Source organism: Peromyscus eremicus, chromosome 9 (genome assembly GCF_949786415.1).
Source record: "Peromyscus eremicus chromosome 9, PerEre_H2_v1, whole genome shotgun sequence".
Classification (NCBI taxonomy): domain Eukaryota; kingdom Metazoa; phylum Chordata; class Mammalia; order Rodentia; family Cricetidae; genus Peromyscus; species Peromyscus eremicus.
The window spans coordinates 68,244,645-68,263,071 of record NC_081425.1 but is presented as its reverse complement, the minus strand read 5'-3'; the positions used below and the strand labels follow the sequence as shown (position 1 = coordinate 68,263,071).

The following is an 18,427-nucleotide window of genomic DNA, read 5'->3' as shown; positions in this document are numbered from 1 at the left end:
CAAAAGATATTACAATTCTTAACATTAATGCACTAAACACAAGAGCACCCATGTTCATAAAAGAAACATTACAGATAAAATCACATATTGACCCTCACACAATGATAATGGATGACTTCAATATCCCACTATCATCAATAGACAGGTCACCCATACAAAAACTAAACAGAGAAATATTAGAGTTAAATAATGCCATAAATCAAATAGATCTTGCAGACATTTATAGAACATTTACACAAACACAAAAGGATATACTTGCCTCATGGAATTTTCTCTAAAGTTGAGCACATACTTGGACACAAAGCAAGTCTCAACAGATACAAGAAAATTGAAGCAATATCCTGAATCCTATCTAACCATCATGGATCCAAGCTGGATATCAACAACAGCAGAAATTTTATGAACTCATGGAAACCGAACAGCTCCCTACTGAATGAAAAACAGGTCAAGACATAAATCAAGAAGGAAATTTTGAACTTTTTAGAAATTAACAAAAATGAAAACACAACAAACCTATGGGACACAATCAAGACAATTCTAAGAGGCAAGCTCACAGCATAGGTGCCTACATAACAAACTGGAGAGGTCTCATATTGGTAACTTAACAGCACACCTGAAAGCAGACATGTTGATCAATGGGATCTACTTTAAGACCCAGACATAAATCCACATGGCCATGGACACCTGATTTTTGACAAAAATAAATAAATAAATAATACACACTGGAGAACACAGAATCTTCAACAAGTGGTGCTGGCCAAATTAATAGCTGCATGTAAAAGAATTAAATCCATATCTATAACCCTGCACAAAACTCAACTCCAATGGACAAAGGACCTCAGTGTAACAGCAGATATCCTAAACATGATTGAGGTGTATGCAGGGAATAGACTCAAACTCATTGGCACTGGAAAGAACTTTCTGAAAAGAACACCAATAGCATAGGCACTAAGACCAACAACTAATAAACAGGAATTCATGAAGCTGAAAGATTTGTGTATGGCAAATGACACCATCACTCAAGAAAAGTGGCAGGCTACACAATGGAAAAAGATCTTTACAAATTATACATCCAATACAGGGTTGGTGTCTAAATACATAAAGACAAAAAACCTGGACATTTAGAAAACAACCCAATTTTACAGAACTAAACAGAGTTCTCAAGAGATGAAACATAAATGACTAAGAAACAAACACTTAAAGAAATGTTCAACATCCTTAGTCATCAGGAAAATGCAAATCAAAACTACTCTGAGATTTTATTTTACACCTGTCAGGATGGCCAAGGTCAATGAAACTAATGACAGCTCTTGCTGGTGAGGATGTGGGGGAAAGGTAACAATTATTCATTGCCAATGACAGTGCAAATTTGTACAGAAACTAAGGAAAGCAATGTGGCAGTTCTTCAGGAAGCTGTGAACAGATCTACTCCAGTATCCAGCTATACAACTCTTGTGTATATACCAGAAGGACTCTACATCCTACTATAGAAATACTTGCTCATCCATGTTCATTGCATTCTATCACAATAGCCAGAAACTGGAAACACCCTAGACGTCCATCAATGGATGAGTAGATAATGAAAATGTGTATTTACGCAGTGGAATATTATTCAGCTGTTAAAAAAAAGAATAATGAAATAATGCATGTTTTTTCTTATATGTGGATATTAGCTTTTAAGCCTTCAATGTTTACGTATAATATATACAACCACAGACACTAGGTATTAAGTAAGGGACTAGGAGAGAGGGGAGGATCCCCAAGTAAAGGATAATAGAACATATAGTTATGGAGAGACAGGGGAGAGACTGGAGTAGGAAGACTAAGTGGAGAGAGGGATGCAAGAAAGATTAAGAGATGAAATATGGGGAGGGATAACTAACATTAAGGATCATTTGAGGCATCATGTGGAAACCCACTACTGAAGAAGTTTTTTTTTAATATGTACATATATGAAAGAAATCTAAATGGAGTAACCAAATAATGGAAGAGACAATGCCCCAACTAAATGTTCTTTTGCCACCAAGTGAAATTTCTAGTGTCAAAAATGGTTATATCTAGTTGAGTACTAGGCAAAAGCCCCTTGGAAATCCATGAACAACTCAGGCTATTGCCAAGACTATTGTTTGCCCCACACAAACTGATGATAAGGCCCTATTTCTGAAAACAGCGTTACACTTCTCTTAGAACATGGAGAAGTCAAACTGGTGCCTAACAAAGCCTTCACCCCTGACTAGTGTTCATGGTACTCGAAGGTGTCATGAGGATAAAGGTAACTGTAACTGCCAACCCAGCTGCAAATCCTGCCATCTACAACGATGACCTGCCTGCAAGGTATTCCGGTGGCACAAACATTGTGGGGTAAACAACCGCTCTCTGATTGGATTTAAGACCCACTCCGTGAGACGGAAGTCATACCTGACAGTGCTAGAGTGGCCAAGAACCTGAGACTGGCTAGGCCCTGGGCTAGGGGAACACCAGATACTAGTGTTCTGCTAAAGGGACATAGCAATGACTTTCCTAATGGCGTTCTACTATACCCATCTATCAATGCTTTGCTTAGCCATCATCAAAGAAGCTTCTTCATGCAGTAGATGGGCTAACACAGAGGCCCACAAACGGACAATGGGCAGAGAGTGAGAGATTTGGCCACACTCAGTCTTAAATGGGATATCTTAATCAAAGCCCTCCCCTCAGGACTCAGACAATTATACAGAAATGGAGGCAGAAATACAGTAAGAGCCATAGGGGATGGATGACTTCAAGGTAATCATGTCTTCCAGATACAAGACTGATGCGTATATGAGCTCACAGAGACAGTCATCATACAGACGGCCTACACAGTTTCAAGCCAGACAGGGTCCCAGTGCTGAGAGGGAGAAGCAGGCAAGGGCTCCCACCCCTAAACAAGAAGCTATCTGCAATTGACGTCCCCTGCAAAAGAAAAATTTGTTTCCCCCAATGAAGTCTCGTTGAGCATATGATCCACATTTAAAGGTATGTTCCATGCCCAGCAGTAGACAGCAAACACAAAATGAATTCAATGGTGTTTTGTTGTTGTTGTTTTGTAGACTTTTCTTCTCATTTTGCTTTATTGGTTTTTGTTTGTCTGTTGTTTGTTTGTTTGCTTGCTTGAGGTTTTTGTTTGTTTTGTCTTGTTTTTTTTTATCTTACTGGTCTTTTGCTGGTATACTATGGTTTCTGGTGGGTGGGGAGAAGAGTGGCTTCCCTGAATCTTTCAAGGAGAAGGCACTGCTGTGAGTCATCCCTTTTGTACAAACTGGACAAAGGCAGCCGGGAAATGAGGGCGGGGAGATGAAAACCATAATCAAGCTCTTAGGCCGTTTTGAAGGAAGGTTGCATAGGAAAGTACAAGACCTGCAAACGCATTCCCTTGAAATAGATGAGCTTTGACCAGCAGGAGGACCACTGTTTGACTACACTAAGCATGACCAATAAATTCTCAGCCAGTCTTCATGAAGTGATGTTTGAGAAAGATTAAAGGGAGATTTAACAAAAGAAAAAAAAAAAGAAAGAAAACTTGTTTCAATAAATGTAATAAATTTCCTGAAGGCCCCTTGGCATTCTGACTCTGACTTGGACAGAGAGCTGATGATGAGTTTTAAAACTATGGAAGGCTGAGTTCTTGCATGATACAAACGCATCTGAACACACATCTCTCCTTAGGAAGGGCAGTGTGAAATGACATGGTCATGTATTAATAGCACTGTGAAAGAAAAAGCTATGGAGTGTGAGAAGAAAGAAAAGAGACAATGTAGCTAGCTTTGTGGGAGGGGCAGGGGGAGCACGGGAGAGCATTTTCAGCTGAGCGTTAGTTAGTCTGACACTCCTGGGAAATGCACTTGCTTGTCGAAGCTCGTTTACTTCGCAATCTGTTACTGAGGGAAAAGTTCAGCGGCTTTGCATTTCTGTGAGCTGGAAGTTAACCTACAAAACAGAAAGAATAGTTAATCCTAGATTGTAATGTGGACTGTCTTAGTTGCTGTTTGATTGCTGGGATCATGATCAAGGCAACTCACACAAAAAAGGCATTCAATCAGGGGCTTGCTTTCAGTGGTGAGTCCATGACCAGCATGGCGGGGAGCATGGCGGCAAGCAGGCAGGCATGGCATTGGAACAATAGCCGAGAGCTCACATCTCCTCAGCAAGTAGAGAACAGAGAAAGCAAGACTGGATCTGGTATGGATATTTTAGACCTCAAAGCCTACCCCCAGTGACATACCTCCTCCAATAAGGCCACACCTTCTAATCCTTCCCAAACAGTTCCAACTAGGGACCAAGCATTCAAATATGTAATGAGCATATAAGGGCCTCTTCATTCAAACTACCACATGGACACAAACAATATTTTAATTTGCAGTCAACTCATTTACATGCTTTTCCTGTAAGCCCTTGTGGAATCAGTATTATTTATTACTGGTTTTCTCAGTAAGGACTTTAATAAAACTTGGACACAGCCTCACTCCCAATTTCTGTGAGATGTATTACCTTTAGGAATAATAAGCCTAATTTGATACCTAATATGGTAAAAATGCCATATTGAGGGGTATTCTATCATCAATTTGGATGATCAGTTTCTTATACTTGAGCTATGAAATCCTTATTCCATATCCAACTGGTTGGGACAGAAAGGTAGCTGGCTGTTATTTATTTAATTTTATCATCCTAACATTCAAATATTCTGTTAGAAGAACTCTAATGAAGTATATGCTTCAGAACATTCTTAATTACTTTTTAATAGTCTGAATTTGGCCATGAAGGAAAGAAAAGCTGATTAATTTATGTCAAGAGTTTCAAATTCTGTGAAGTATGTTAGACCTCTCTTCATAGCCATCTGGCACATTCTGGCTTTGAATAGCAACTTCATAGGAACACCACCTGCAAGCAAAGAAGTCTTCATGAAGCAAATTCTATTCTATACCTTCGTGGAAGGGTCTCATATTTCTGTGGGTATGACAAGAGCCTAAACATGTCAGTACGGACTTGCATCTTACTTGAAATGATCTTACTAAATGCATCCTTGTATCCTAGATACAAAAGCCTATTCTGACTACTTAGGGGATACGAGAGAATTCAGTTGTCAGTTCAATAGTTACAGGGGTGTTCTCCCCTCTTCCTTTCCATCAACTCCTACTTCCTCTCTCCATTGAAGGCTACAGCACCTTCTCTACCAATGACTTGAGTTCTGGGGTTTCTAACGCTTTTTCAAGGTTACATGTAAGTTCTGGAGAATTCTATTGATTCCCCAATCTCAAGCACCGCTGAACTGCTCTGATAAGTGTGCACCTCCAGAGAGAGCCCTTCAGCACAGACCCAACAGCACTGCAAGCTGAAGGCACTCAAAGTGAGCTCATCAGTACATCTCCTTTGGGTCCTCGGGTCCCTGTGCTTTATGTCAACTTGACCTAAGTTAAAGTCATCTGAGAGGAGGGAACCTTAATTAAGAAAATGCCCCCATAAGATCGGGCTGCAGGCAAGCCTGTAGGGCATTTTCTTAATTAGTGATTGATGGGGGAGGGCCCACTCTATTGTGGGTAGTGCCATCCCTGGACTGATGGTCCTGGGTTCTATAAGCAAACAGGCAGAACAAGCCATGGCGAGCAAGTCAGTAAGCAGCTCCCCTCCATGGCCTCTGCATCACCTCCTGCCTCCAAGTTCCTGTCCTGTTTGAGTTCCTGTCCTGACTTCCTTCAATGATGAACAGTGATATGGAAGTATAAGCCAAATAAACCCTCTCCTCCTCTACTTGCTTTTTCATCATGGTGTTTCATCAAAGCAATAAAAACCCTAAGTCAGCCCTCCTCCAGTGGACCACTCCAGTGAAGGAAATCCTCATCCCTTCTGAGATGTTTTCCTTGGACAAGGGACCTCCAGTGGCCCTGAAGTGGGAAAGGCAGGTTCTCGTAGCCAGGATATCAAAGTAAACTTACAATGTTCATCCTCTAGTCAGAGTTACTACTAACAGTTCAAGTGTGAGGTGCAAATGACTAAACTCACTAGTGTTCGCTCTCCGGAACCCAGGACAAATGGCTAGCAGAGGTGCCTAGTAACATGTCAAAGCATTCACTGGCTAGTTCTTCCAGAATTACTCGGTACCTGTGGCTCCTCCCAGCTCTCCCAGAATTACTCGGTACCTGTGGCTCCTCCCAGCTCTCCCAGAATTACTCGGTACCTGTGGCTCCTCCCAGCACTCTTCACCCCACCCCCTACCCTACCCTACCCTAAACCTCTCCCTCCCAGGGGCTGGGCTTCCACTTCTCTTGCCACAGCCTGATCCTGATATAACTCAGCCATTTTGGCTGTACTGCTCTCTTGAACTCTTGGCCTTTCGGCCTGGACCACCTCTTGGTCGGTGGCCTCTCTTGCTCTCCCTCCCTCTTTCTCCCGTCATGGTCTGGTTTAGTCTGCCAGCCATGTTGAGCGTGGACTCCTCTGCTTGTTTCTCCCTAGTATCTACAATAAAAAAAAAAAAAAAAAACCCTTCTCCAAACTTTAGGAGTGGTCAGGTCCTCCTCCTTTTATGTCTTTTTTCATTCACTTAAGTCATAAAACAAAAAGTCAAAAAAGTAGAAATGGGACTTGGGGTGAAGAAGTGGTTATAGGGATGGGAGGCGACTATGAGAGGGTAGAGTGAGAGGAACCAGAATACATTATGTACATGTCTGAAATTTTCAGAGAACAAAGTTAATAAAAGTAGAAAACTATAAGAAGGATTAATTTGATGTAAATCCAAAATTGTTACCAAGGCTCACAAAGCCTTCCTTACTCAGGTCACATCTGGCTTGTTTCTCTGACCTCATCTCCATCACCTGTACTGAAGTGTGTACCTGCTATCTCCCATGTGACCTTCCAAGCCCTTCTCCCTACCTTCCCCCTGTGCTTGGCCCCCAGGCCACCAATCTGTAGAGAATACATCAATGAATCCTCTTGCCTTCTGGGTTCTACTCAAGAGGAGATGCTACGAAGCTCAGAAGGAAGAAGTAGAAGGTCAAGGTAACTCTTTCCCCAGCTTCTTCCTAGGGACTAACATAGGCTGGCATTGACTTATAAGTACCAATTCAGCTAATTCTTGAAGAGGCTTTTCCAGACAATCTATTTCCAATTCTGATAACCACTCCTCTCTCATTCAATATCTGGAATGATGCTCATCCCGGGTGCATTATAGTCTCTACCTTACTTATATTTTATGTGTTTACAACTGATGGCATGTTCCCTCAAATTATACAATTAGCCATTAATTTCCTGCCAGATCTCACTGATTTCAGATCCAAATGTATGCTAGTTTCACCTTAAATGTTGCTTCTTCAGTGAGGCCCTACTAGCCCTGCCTGTTAAACCTCTCTCAGTAACTGTATATCTCCTCTCACAATACCCGCTACACTCAATGGAAAACACTGAAAGATAATGTCACCTTCTCTAAAGACATCGTGCTCTGTGACGTCAGCAGTCAGGTCTGTCTCTGGCACAGCAATAGCTAAATAGCTCGTGCAGCATAGCGTTTTTCCTCTGAGATAAAGCGATCCATCTTGGCCGGAAGCTCATTAAGATTCAGGAAGTAGATTTGGGCATGGTGGCACAGGCTTTTAATCTCAGCACTTGGGAGGCAGAGGCGGGTAGATCTCTGAGTTTGAGTCCAGCCTGGTCTACAGAGTGAGTTTGAGGACAGCCAGGACAGCTAAACAAAGAAACTCTGCTCCCAGACTGACTGAGAAAAACACACTCTTACTGCAAAGTGTCTGAACAAGGGGTGTGTAAGAATAACTAGCTATTTGCTGAGTTTCTCTGCGTTCTCACTTACTCTTTGTCTGTGATTCTGTCTTCTACCTCCAACTCTCACCAGGGCAATTTCACTTAATGCCTCAACATCATCTCTATTTTAAAACTCTTTGCAAATACTTGCAAACTTTCCAACTTTCCAGCTCCTGTGAACAATGCCACACTCCTGTTAGAGTTCACAGCCAGGCACCAATTCCTACTTGTCCTTTGAAGCTGATAGCTACTCTCCCTTAGCCAAATCTCTTTGTTGCCCTTTTCCCATCCCTCACCCCAGTTCCCAGCAGCCCTCTGTACTACTGACACACTTTATTTTAATATATCTTTATAGTGGGGCTGAGAGAGGGCTCAACAGTTGTTGCTTGCAGAGGACCCCAGCTCAGTTCCCAGAACTCAGGTTGGGTGTTCACAGCTGCCTGTAATTCCAGCTCCAGGGAATCTGGCCTCCCCCAGGCCCCCATATGTATGTGCAAATACCCCCACACAGAGAGACACACTCATACACATAGGTGCATATGATGGTTTGTGTTGCCAACTTGGCAGAATCTAGAATCACTTGGGAGACGGGCCTATGGACATGCCTGTGTGGGATTAACTTCATTGTGTTCATTGGGGTGGGGAGATTTAATCACTGTGAGTGGTGCCGTTGCCTGGCTGGGATCCCGGGACTGCACACATGAAAAATGGGAGCTGAGGAGCAGCATGCATTCATATTCTCTGCTTCTTGGTTGTGGGTGTCGTATGACCAGCTGCTTCAAGTTCTTGCCGCTCTGGCTTCCAGCCATGATGGATTTTTGTGCTGGAACAATGAGCCACAATAAGCCCTTTCTCCTTTAAGTTGCTTTTGTCAGAGTGTTGTGTCCCAGCAACAAGAAAAGGAACTAAGACAGTGCACTGTTCCATATCCCACAGCAGCTCCTGACTCCTCACGAATGTGACTCTGCCTGACTTTGAATGTCCTCCAGAATCAGTGCCTCAGCTTGCTGATTCATCCTGATTCCAACAGGTGATTTTTCCATCCTATGTTTTCTGGTCCATCATTCTTCAGACTTTCTCCAAAGCATTTTACTCTCTCGTATCTCCCTGTGCTTTCTAAAATAACCTTTAACTCCTTCTCTATCCTCCTGTTATATATTCTTCATGTTCATTTCATCCAGAAAAACCACACTGAGCTGCTATAGCCTTTCATAATCCTTTCTTTTGTGAATACTCACAGCCTGCTCCTAAAAATTATAAACCAATGCTGTGCTGCCCTGCACTGGTACCTTTTGGTCTTTGTGTAATGTTAAACTTTATAACCACTTTACAACTTCATCAAGATTAAGATTAGATCGTGTGAAATTACTGAATATTATTTTCCATTCTTACCTACCTGATATTTGATGTGTGCACAGTAGATGATTTTGACTGTGATGCCTTTGATTTCTGCTGTCTTTCATTTTCTCAGGTGATTTTAAGAGGAAAAATAGTTCTATCTTATCTGTTATAGAGTTCAAGTAGGAAATGGTATTTCTGTGGCACCTTGCCTGAGACAGTAGAGAACTGAGTTTAGGATTTAAAATGTAGAAAAATTGTATGTAGAAAGCTATCTTACATTGGCTGCAATAAGCATGATAAAAAAAATCCTGCCTGTTCCCCATGTGTTCCAAATCCTAACAAACATTGCTAGATACACACAGGAAAACATGCCAGTGGGAGCCCAGTAAGTGGGTGGAGGGAGAATCCAGTCTGTCACTACCAACTAGCTGTGTGATCTTAAGCATTTGCGCGACTCTGATGGCCCAGCTCCTCTCCTGCAAAGTCAGATGCTGTGATGACACAATGTGACTCTGCATTCATCTGACATAATGCTTAGTCTGCATCAGTGGTTATCATCTTACTCTGCACTTTCTCCCACATTCTTGTGTGAGAGTTGAGAAAGTGAAGAAGCTGACTCTATCACTCAACATGGCACAGAAGTTACACTTCCTACAGAAGGGCAATGTGACTCATAAATAACCCAGCTCATCGGAAGCCACCACTTGTGTTTAAGGAAGTCTTCAAGAAACGCCCTTCCATGCCATTCGCACAACAGTCCAGAGGATGAACATCTACTTTTTTTTTTTTTTTTCAAGTCAAGGCTTGCAACTCAGCCGAGTATGACTAAAGGATTCAAGTTGTGAGTTGAAGAAAGGATAAAGTCTAAGAATGTGATACAGATGTGATGAGCTGCACTCGGATGGAGGTAATCCATGCTTTATCCCAGAATTTTAAAATTTAAAACTAGGGAGAGGAAGCTTGAGTGTTTCTTTGGTGACTTATACTGTGAGGTAAACCCCCTGTGAGGAAATGTTTGCAATCGTGTCCACTGCCTTGTGGCGGCATCCAGTCCAAGTGGAGGAAGCTGATACATAGAGAGAAATAGAGAAATGGATGTACTTGCAAGACTTACACCCCAGATGCTTAAAGCCCAGAAAACACTTTTCAAATGTATCAGTCAGTGTGTTTCTCTTATTTGTTTAAGTTTATTCAATTGATGCACCTTGGGAAAAATCCTTATAGAATCAGTAAGATTCTAAAAAATGTTCTAAGAAAAACGATGGTGGCGCATGCCTTTAATCCCAGCACTCGGGAGGCAGAGGCAGGCGGATCTTTGTGAGTTCGAGGCCAGCCTGGTCTACAGAGCGAGATCCAGGAAAGGCGCAAAGCTACACAGAGAAACCCTGTCTCGAAAAACCAAAATAAAAAAAATTTTTTAAAAATTTAAAAAATGTGAACACCTCTGTCTCAGAAGTGCTTCTCGGTAATCTGTGTCCTGAAGAGGGCGCTGTTTGCATTCACAACACTCTCTCTCTCTCTCTCTCTCTCTCTCTCTCTCTCTCTCTCTCTCTCTCTCTCTCTCTCTCTCTCTCTTTCTCTCCTTTCCTCTTTTCTCCTCTCCTTTTCCCCTCCCCTTCCTTTGTGAATTGCAAAAGAAAGATCTATTGTTTTTGGAGAGCCCTGGCCAGCTTGTAGGGCTCCTAAACCCGAATGTTCAGTGAGCTGGCGAAGGTTAAAAGAATGATACAGACACCGTTAGCAGTGATTCTGTGGCTTTAGCTAGACTGTGAGTTAACTGCTCCTTGTTAAGGGAGCTGTGAGGGAAGAATTATCTGTATAATGTGCACTGAGTAGCAACAAGGTTTGGGTTGCCTCATGGGGTTCCTTGAGGAAGAACTGGGTGATAGAGTGAACCAGTGACCCTGTCCTTCTGGAATGTTCTCTTAGCACAGGGTTAAATGGAGAGATGACACTTCCTAAGCACCTGGGCAGGAAGAAACAGTACTATCTACTCGATTATCCAAGCGCTGCTGAAGACAGACTGTCCTGAGTGAGAGCTGGGGAAAACCCTGGAGTTTCTGTTTGTGTTGCTGTCGAATGGAGCAGTGAAGAGGCATAGAAGATCAACAGCCTCACTTGATGCCAAAAAGCCGGTGCCAGCACCTGCACTTCTCGGGACTCCAGCACACCCACGCTGCCACCTACCTCTGTGCTGTGAGCACACAGTGCTCTCCTGGCATTGCTGGTCTATACCCAAACCTGCATCTGGCACTCCAGGCTTCCTTGAAACTCCGTGGTTGTATGGCTTAGCTCTATCTTTGCATATTTCTACTAGAAAAAGCCTGAAACAAGTGGGGGAAAAGAGAATGTTTAACATTTATTTCCTGAAATGGAAAGTAAATTTAAGAAGAAAAATCCTGAACATGTTTTCCTGAAACTATAGTCTTATTCTCAATGGCTTCACATTCAGCGTTCATCAGCCTTCCATCACAAAGTGACTTCACCTTTGATGCAGCATCACAAATAATTCCTATGAAATATGGAGTCGTTATTCGCTTTATATGTGAATGTAACGTATAACACTTGCCAGTGGAAGAAAAGGATTTCATAATTTATGAGAATACTCTATGAGCAGTTCTTTGCCTGGTGCTCCTCCATAAAACACAGAATGCAGTAGTCAAGTAAACCATGTGATATAGGGATCTGTTGGCCACAATGTTTGGGGAGATTTTTGTAGGACTTTCAAAGATAATAAACAGGTTATTTGAAAAGCCCCGAACACACACTGGTGAGTGAAATCACTACATCTGCCCTACAACCCTGAGATACAAACTCTCTTTTGTCTCTTTAATTTTTCCAATTAATGTTAGAAAAACTAACTGCCAAATATGCAGGGACCTCATTATCTCTCTCTTTTGAGACCTTCCCTACCACTGCCTGAATCATTTGAGAATACAGGAGACAGAAGTCATTGAAGGAGGTTGTGCCACACCCAGAGCCAACTGCTGGACCTCCCTTGTTTCTTACTGACATACAGTCTTTCTTACAGTCTGAGAGGAGATGCTAGACAACCACTAACACAGCCCCTAAAGAATGACCACCATGGGTCACAGCTTGGCCAAGCTCATCTCCTTCCCGGACTCCCAAGCATAAAGACTTTGTCAGTAGCCTTTTCACAGATCCATGACCACTGTCTGTGCCCTGGTAACCAAGGAATGCTAGGTTTAAATGGGTTCTGATAGTTATACCATGCCCCCATCCCCCACGTAAGTGCTCGGATGGAAAGGTATCCTGCAGTGGGGAGACAAGGAATACCACCAAGTCACACCTATAACAAACCTCACACAGGAGACTCACTGGGAAGGAAAAACCCCAGGAGGGTGGCCACCTCCGCTCAGGTGAGAAGCAGCAGAGAACTGAGCAGAAGATGGGGTTTATAAAGCTTTTCTGGGGAGTGGGGGGCTTTCTAGGGTGGGGATTGGTAGATTTCAAGTCCAGAACTTGAAGTAAACTCAGGGATTGGTGAGATTTCAAGTCCTGAGCTTGGGCTTTTTAACTCTGTAAGGCAATTTGAGTGGGTGAAGTCTGGTGGTTGAAGGTCCTCAGAGGAAGGACCTGGCCACTCACATTCCTCGAGGGGCTTACACCTCCAACAATAGCTCCTTTTCCATTTTCTGCACTCTCTACTTAAGTGATAAGTGTATTTTGCTTTCCAAATTATCTCATTCCCTGTCTCTAAGGTAACAGCAGTTAAGGATGTGCACCACTCACTTAAGTAAAGGCATTCTTAGTAACCTACAAGAACCTGTGAGTCTGTGCTGGCCAAGGATTCCTTCAATGACTCAGATGACTTACAGCCCAAATAAGACTCTACAGAGAGACAAGTCCCAGGTTTCTATGAGAGGTGTCCCAGAATGATCCCATGGTAGCAACACCAAATAAACAGTATCCTCAGTGAGTTTATATGCATTTTCCAAGGCTTCCTTCCTGAATAAGAGAACTAACCCCAACTTTATGACTGGAAAGCAATCAATTTTTGTAATTTAAGTGAATTAAGTACAATTTAATTAAAAGCAGTAAAATTGTACATTAAGTTCTAAAGCATTGAGGAAAATACTGTTTAAAGATTTGTTTGCTTCTAGGTCCTGCTGTGCCTCCATGTGTCTGTAATTTTTCCAAGTTTTACAGTGGGCAGTAAGTAGATAAGTAACCCTCAAGAAATTCAAGTGTGTTCCTGATTTTGCACATTCACTGTTACATACTGAATGTTTGTGCCCCTGAAATTTGTATGTCATAATCCCACCCCCAGTATAGTGGCATTCCAAGACAGGACATTTAAGGTAGAACCCTTAGGGGTGAATTTGTGCTCTCATAAAAGTCAGAGGCTAAGATGCCTCCCATTCTCTGGCTTTCACCACCAGAGAGGCAGCAGCCTATAGTTCTGAAGAGGACTCTCATTGGAACTCTACCATACTAGCATCTGATCTTTGGCTTCCTCCCTACAGACCTGAGAGAGATAAATATCTGTTGCTTATAAGTCAGTCAGTTTATAACTTGAGCTTAGCAGCCCAAACTAAGAAGCACACACATTTTCTCAGTTCTTAAAGATGGCACGATTTTCATTTTCAGGCCACATGGTTGATAAGTACACCGTGGCAGACCAAGCTTATCAATTAGTAAATAGAAAATAAACAAAAGAGATTTTGTCTAAAAATTCTGCTTTTCCTTCCAAATTCATAAATGGAGAATGGAAAAACCCCAGAAATCACACTGTGGCTTCAACTGGGTTGTAAGCTGCAAAGATATGGAAGTTGATCCCATTCTGCCATGCATCCACAGGTAGTATGAAAACAGAAAGTCAGACTGAGGTTCACAGAGCTCAGCTCAAGTTTTCTCTGTGGCCATCACAGAAGAGTGAGCACAGGATTGGAAACGAAACACAGTTATCCACAACAATTACCAAAGCAGTATTATCAACAGTTCCGTGCAACACAGTCAGAAGAGAGCCCTGACAGCTGGTTTGGTGTCTTTTAAAAGAAAGGATAGAATAGAAGGTCCATACTTCTCCTGTTATAGAAAGCACATTTTTCCCTTTTTAATTTTAGGAAAAGAAAAAAAGCAGGTGTACATTTAAAAAGAGCCCTAAGCATAGTGTCGTTTCCTCCTACGCCTATTGAAGCTGTAGAAGAGGAGGGAAGTTATGAATAAATGCCAGTAGTAACTGTCTTCTGAAAGATTTACAACACGCCCCCACGGTCAGGCGTGTTCGCATATGCCTGGCGGACACTTCCGCCTAGCCAGGCCCAGGTCAGGATAGCCATTTCCGGGTCAGGGCATCTCGCGTGACCGAGATGCGTGACGTTTCACTGGCCACGTAAGCGCGCAACGTGGCCATGTGATCTGCGCGCTTGCGTGTAGTAGTGACGCTGATCTGTCCACGCCCAGCCTTTAAAATCAGGCGCCATGCTCCTGGTTCCTCCTTCTCCACACACATGTTTCCCGCAGGCCTGTTCACTCTCTGTCCCTTTACCTTTAATAAAACTCTTTGTTAGCGGATTCTGTCGTGTTTCGTGGCATTTCCTTGCTGGGTAAGAACACAACGCAGCTAAAAAACTAACATCTTCGAATGGGGGATTTATTCTATTTCTCCTCCACCACCGTCTCTCCACCCGTAGACAGGAGTCAGTGCACAGCTTTCTCACTCCTAGAAAGATTTACATAACTGGGATGCTCATCAAAGCCAGTCAACAAAGCTGTACCAAACATACTGTGGGGCTGAGGACATAGCTCAGCGGTGAGGCGCTTTTCCAACATGTTCAAGGCCCTGGATCCAATCCCCAGCATTGAAAAAGCTGATTCTTACACACTAATCACACGGCTATTTTCACATATAATCTCAAGCATTCTACAGCCCAAGGAGTCCCAAAGAAAAACTTCAAGGAGGAATTTGGGGAAAAATTTATCTTCTGGCTTACAGCCAGATTTACCTCAAGTAAATTAGAAGAATTGACAGGCAGAGGAATATCTTGTTTTTCCTATATTTGCTGCCCAATTCTTCTCACTCCTATTTTTTTTTTTCACATTTTTGGCTTTTATTTTTTGTTAAATTGTAACATTTATTTAAACTTTTCATCTTTTCAGCCTAATGGCAAACGAATTTCACTTTCAGAAAATGTCCAAGTTAAAAGTTCTCCAAAGAGTCATTGAAAACAAGCTTTCCTCATATATCCATGAGATGAACAAGCCTGAGTCAGCAAGATCAGCACCCTTGGATTTTCATTCCAAACTTCTATAAAAATGATATTTTTCATTCAGTCAGGCTCAGAAAATGTTCCAGATAGTACAATTAAAATGTAAAAATGAACAACATTTCAACGTGTCCTAAGCAGAAACGTGATCATTAAAGGTAAATAATGATAATGGTATATCTCCTCTGGTTGCCCCCACAGCATGAGCCAATCAGCTTCCCCAGCAGGTGGGAAAAGTCGGCAACAACACCTGACCAGAGCAAAGGCTCCAGTCACCAGGCAGAGCTTTCCGCCCTGGCAATAATAACTTCCATATTTTGACAAAATGAAATTTGACATGAAAAACTAACTCAGTTCCACAGGGTCTTGCATGGAACACAGTAGGCAGACAGAACTCTGACCTTGTATTTGTCAGTACCTACAAGGCATCATAAATTTCAACTTCCCTGAACCTGCTACAAGAGCAAGGTCCTTTGCTGATAACTGCTCGTTGGGACATTTTTATTTTGCATTTGTGAACTCGGCTTTTTTATTGTTACATAATCAGAAACAGAATGTTGTGAGAGATTTCTTTTCAGATTTCCATAAACTTTAGCATTATGTCTTCACATACCAATTTCCACTTTGGAAACAACCACACAAAGAAACCGTTGATGAGGAGGAAAAGATATCCTCACTCAACCCAATCTACTGAAGGAATGACACTCGCGTGCTCTTCTTGTAGAGACTCTTGGACTCTGTGAGAACCATTAGATCTTAAAGGCAAAAGTAAGCAAAACTCTCAAAAGATGAGTATGACTAAGAATCCATCCACTTGAATTTTAGGACATTTTTTATTATCTCCCTTCCTTTCTTGTTTCCTAACTGAGAAGTACACAGATTTTTTAAAAATAACTTGTATTTACTTTTGGACAATTTTCTAAATATATAATATATTTTGATCAGAATCACACACTGGAGGAGAAAGATCTTAATTTTTATATTCATTTATCATGATTGGAGAACTTACCTTTTTTAAAAAAAAAAAAAGATTTCCTTTGAGGTCAAATACATAATTGTAATTAATTTTATTTGCAGCTAAAAATATGCATATGGGCAAGTCAGGCGGTGGTGGTACACACCTTTAATCCCAGGACTCAGGAGGCAGAGGCAGGCAGATCTCTCTGAGTTCAAGGCCAGCCTGAATGATTTCCAGGAAAGGCGCCAAAGCTACACAGAGAAAACCCTGTCTCAAAAACTAAAAAGAAAAGAAAAGAGAGAGAGAGAAGAAGAAGAAGAAAAGAAGAAGAAGAAGAAGAAGAAGAAGAAGAAGAAGAAGAAGAAGAAGAAGAAAGAAATTAAAAAGAAAAGAAAAATGAAAAAATGTATATGGGCATCTATATTGTCAACATTTTTAATTATATCATTAAATTCTCCTATATCTTTGATTTGTTTTCTACAAAATCTTTCATAGCCTTTAAAGAGACTATTGAGATGCTAGAGAGATGGCTTTTGTGGGTAAGAGTGCTTGCTGTGAAAGCTTGAGGACCTGAGTTTGGATCCCAGCATTCACATGCAAGGCTGGGCATGACTACTCAACAGACTTGGAGCCTTAGTAGAGTATAAGAGCAAAAGTCATTGGGAGAAGGATCACTGAAGCTTGCTGACCCCCAGCCTAGCTCCAACTTCAGTAAGAGACTCTGTCTCAAAGGAATAATGTGGAGACAACATAGGATATCTGATATCCTGCTCTAGTTTCCATAGTCATGTACATACATACACCATCCTTGCACACGTGCATACACACACAAACACACACATACAAATATACATACAAAAATGACTATTAAAATCTAATAACTTTATCAAGTTGTTCTAGAAAATGAATTCATTTCACTTATTGAGCTGCATTGTATTGTATGTGATTATACATATGGCTTGTAACATTTCTTTATATAGTCATTTTAGCACTGTATAATGCATGGGAAGCCATCTACTTCATCTAGATTTGAATCATGAGGCAGTGTCTTTCATTCTGGGTGAGACTGTCTGCTATATTCCCCTCAATGTTTACCTCTTCTTTCTTCTGCTTCAGAATAAAAGCCTCTGTCTCCTAGACTTCTCTGATGCCAGGTATGGTCATGAATTCAATTCTGATCAATAAAGTTAAATGTAAAACCATGTAGCCACATGGTCTCTAAGCCCCGGTCTTCAGGCTCCTTGGTGTTTCCCTGATGCCTTGGCTCCTTCCTCATGTCCTGCTGGAGCTGTTGATCCTCTGAAACTCAACTACAACCTTGGCTTTATCTGGTACCGTGAACTTTCTTCAGGAAAGGCCAGTTGACAACCATGCAGCTCTCAGTCCCCCCCACCTTCCGTGAAACCCTTTAAGGAAGTGAAGTATTTTCAGATATTTTTAGAAGGTGACACTTAAAACATCATGCTGCCATTTATCATTTTCTGTGTCTGAAATGTGTTGGACAGATCATTTTTTTCAAAGTTCAGTTTTTCTTAGAGTTCAGACAGGAAGCAGGTAAAAGTCCTCTTTGCATAGGATAAACAATCTAGTATCAGCAGCATTCTTAGCTACAAGTTTTTGACTCAAGATTCATGATAAAAGCTCTTGATGTGTGTATTTTCAAAAAAGATATTAAATATTTTTATTTTTAAGGATATTTTCTCAGAAGACTTGCAAGTTCATTTTAATGCCAAGTCAGGAATTTTGATGGACCTAACTCCATCTTAAAGTTGGAAGCCATTTTGTTACAAGGTCAGAATAAGTTCATTTCTGTTTACTGTAAAGGTCAAGTTTGACTATGCTTTAACCTACTTATGGGATTTGACATGCTCCCCACATTGTGGAGTTTGACTCACACTTTGAAAGTACCTTGAACTCTATCCTGATGAGATAAGACGCCAAGAAATCTTGAGATGTTCTGCCAAAATGATCTATCAAATAATCTTACCTGCTGTCTGCTTCTGTAATTTGCTTGCCAAGTCCTTACATTACCAAATTCCTCTGAAAATCCCCAACTTGCACCTTTTGCCCTTATAAAGGAGGCTTGAAAAGTTCACCCACACTGTTCTCCCAAATCCCTCTTTGGAGA

At 41.6% G+C, this 18,427-nt stretch overlaps 1 protein-coding gene, 2 long non-coding RNA genes and 1 gene segment (V, D, J or C); 3 read left to right on the top strand and 1 right to left on the bottom strand.

Annotated features, from left to right (window-relative positions):
- LOC131919447 (T cell receptor alpha chain MC.7.G5-like) overlaps positions 1 to 18,427 on the top strand; it is a 653,930-nt gene that overhangs the window by 390,600 nt on the left and 244,903 nt on the right. The gene's annotated exons all lie outside the window — the stretch shown is intronic.
- Positions 1 to 18,427, top strand: part of LOC131919445 (T cell receptor delta constant-like) — a 191,798-nt gene that overhangs the window by 8,283 nt on the left and 165,088 nt on the right.
- LOC131919451 (uncharacterized) overlaps positions 1 to 18,427 on the top strand; it is a 32,728-nt gene that overhangs the window by 2,512 nt on the left and 11,789 nt on the right. Inside the window, exon 2 of the long non-coding RNA XR_009381253.1 lies at positions 6,913 to 7,014. This is a non-coding gene — a long non-coding RNA (uncharacterized LOC131919451). The remainder of the gene's footprint in view (positions 1 to 6,912; positions 7,015 to 18,427) is intronic.
- Positions 3,592 to 18,427, bottom strand: part of LOC131919450 (uncharacterized) — a 44,115-nt gene continuing 29,279 nt past the window's right edge. Inside the window, exons 2-3 of the long non-coding RNA XR_009381252.1 lie at positions 11,299 to 11,435; positions 3,592 to 3,948 (exon numbers count right to left, since the gene is read on the bottom strand). This is a non-coding gene — a long non-coding RNA (uncharacterized LOC131919450). The remainder of the gene's footprint in view (positions 3,949 to 11,298; positions 11,436 to 18,427) is intronic.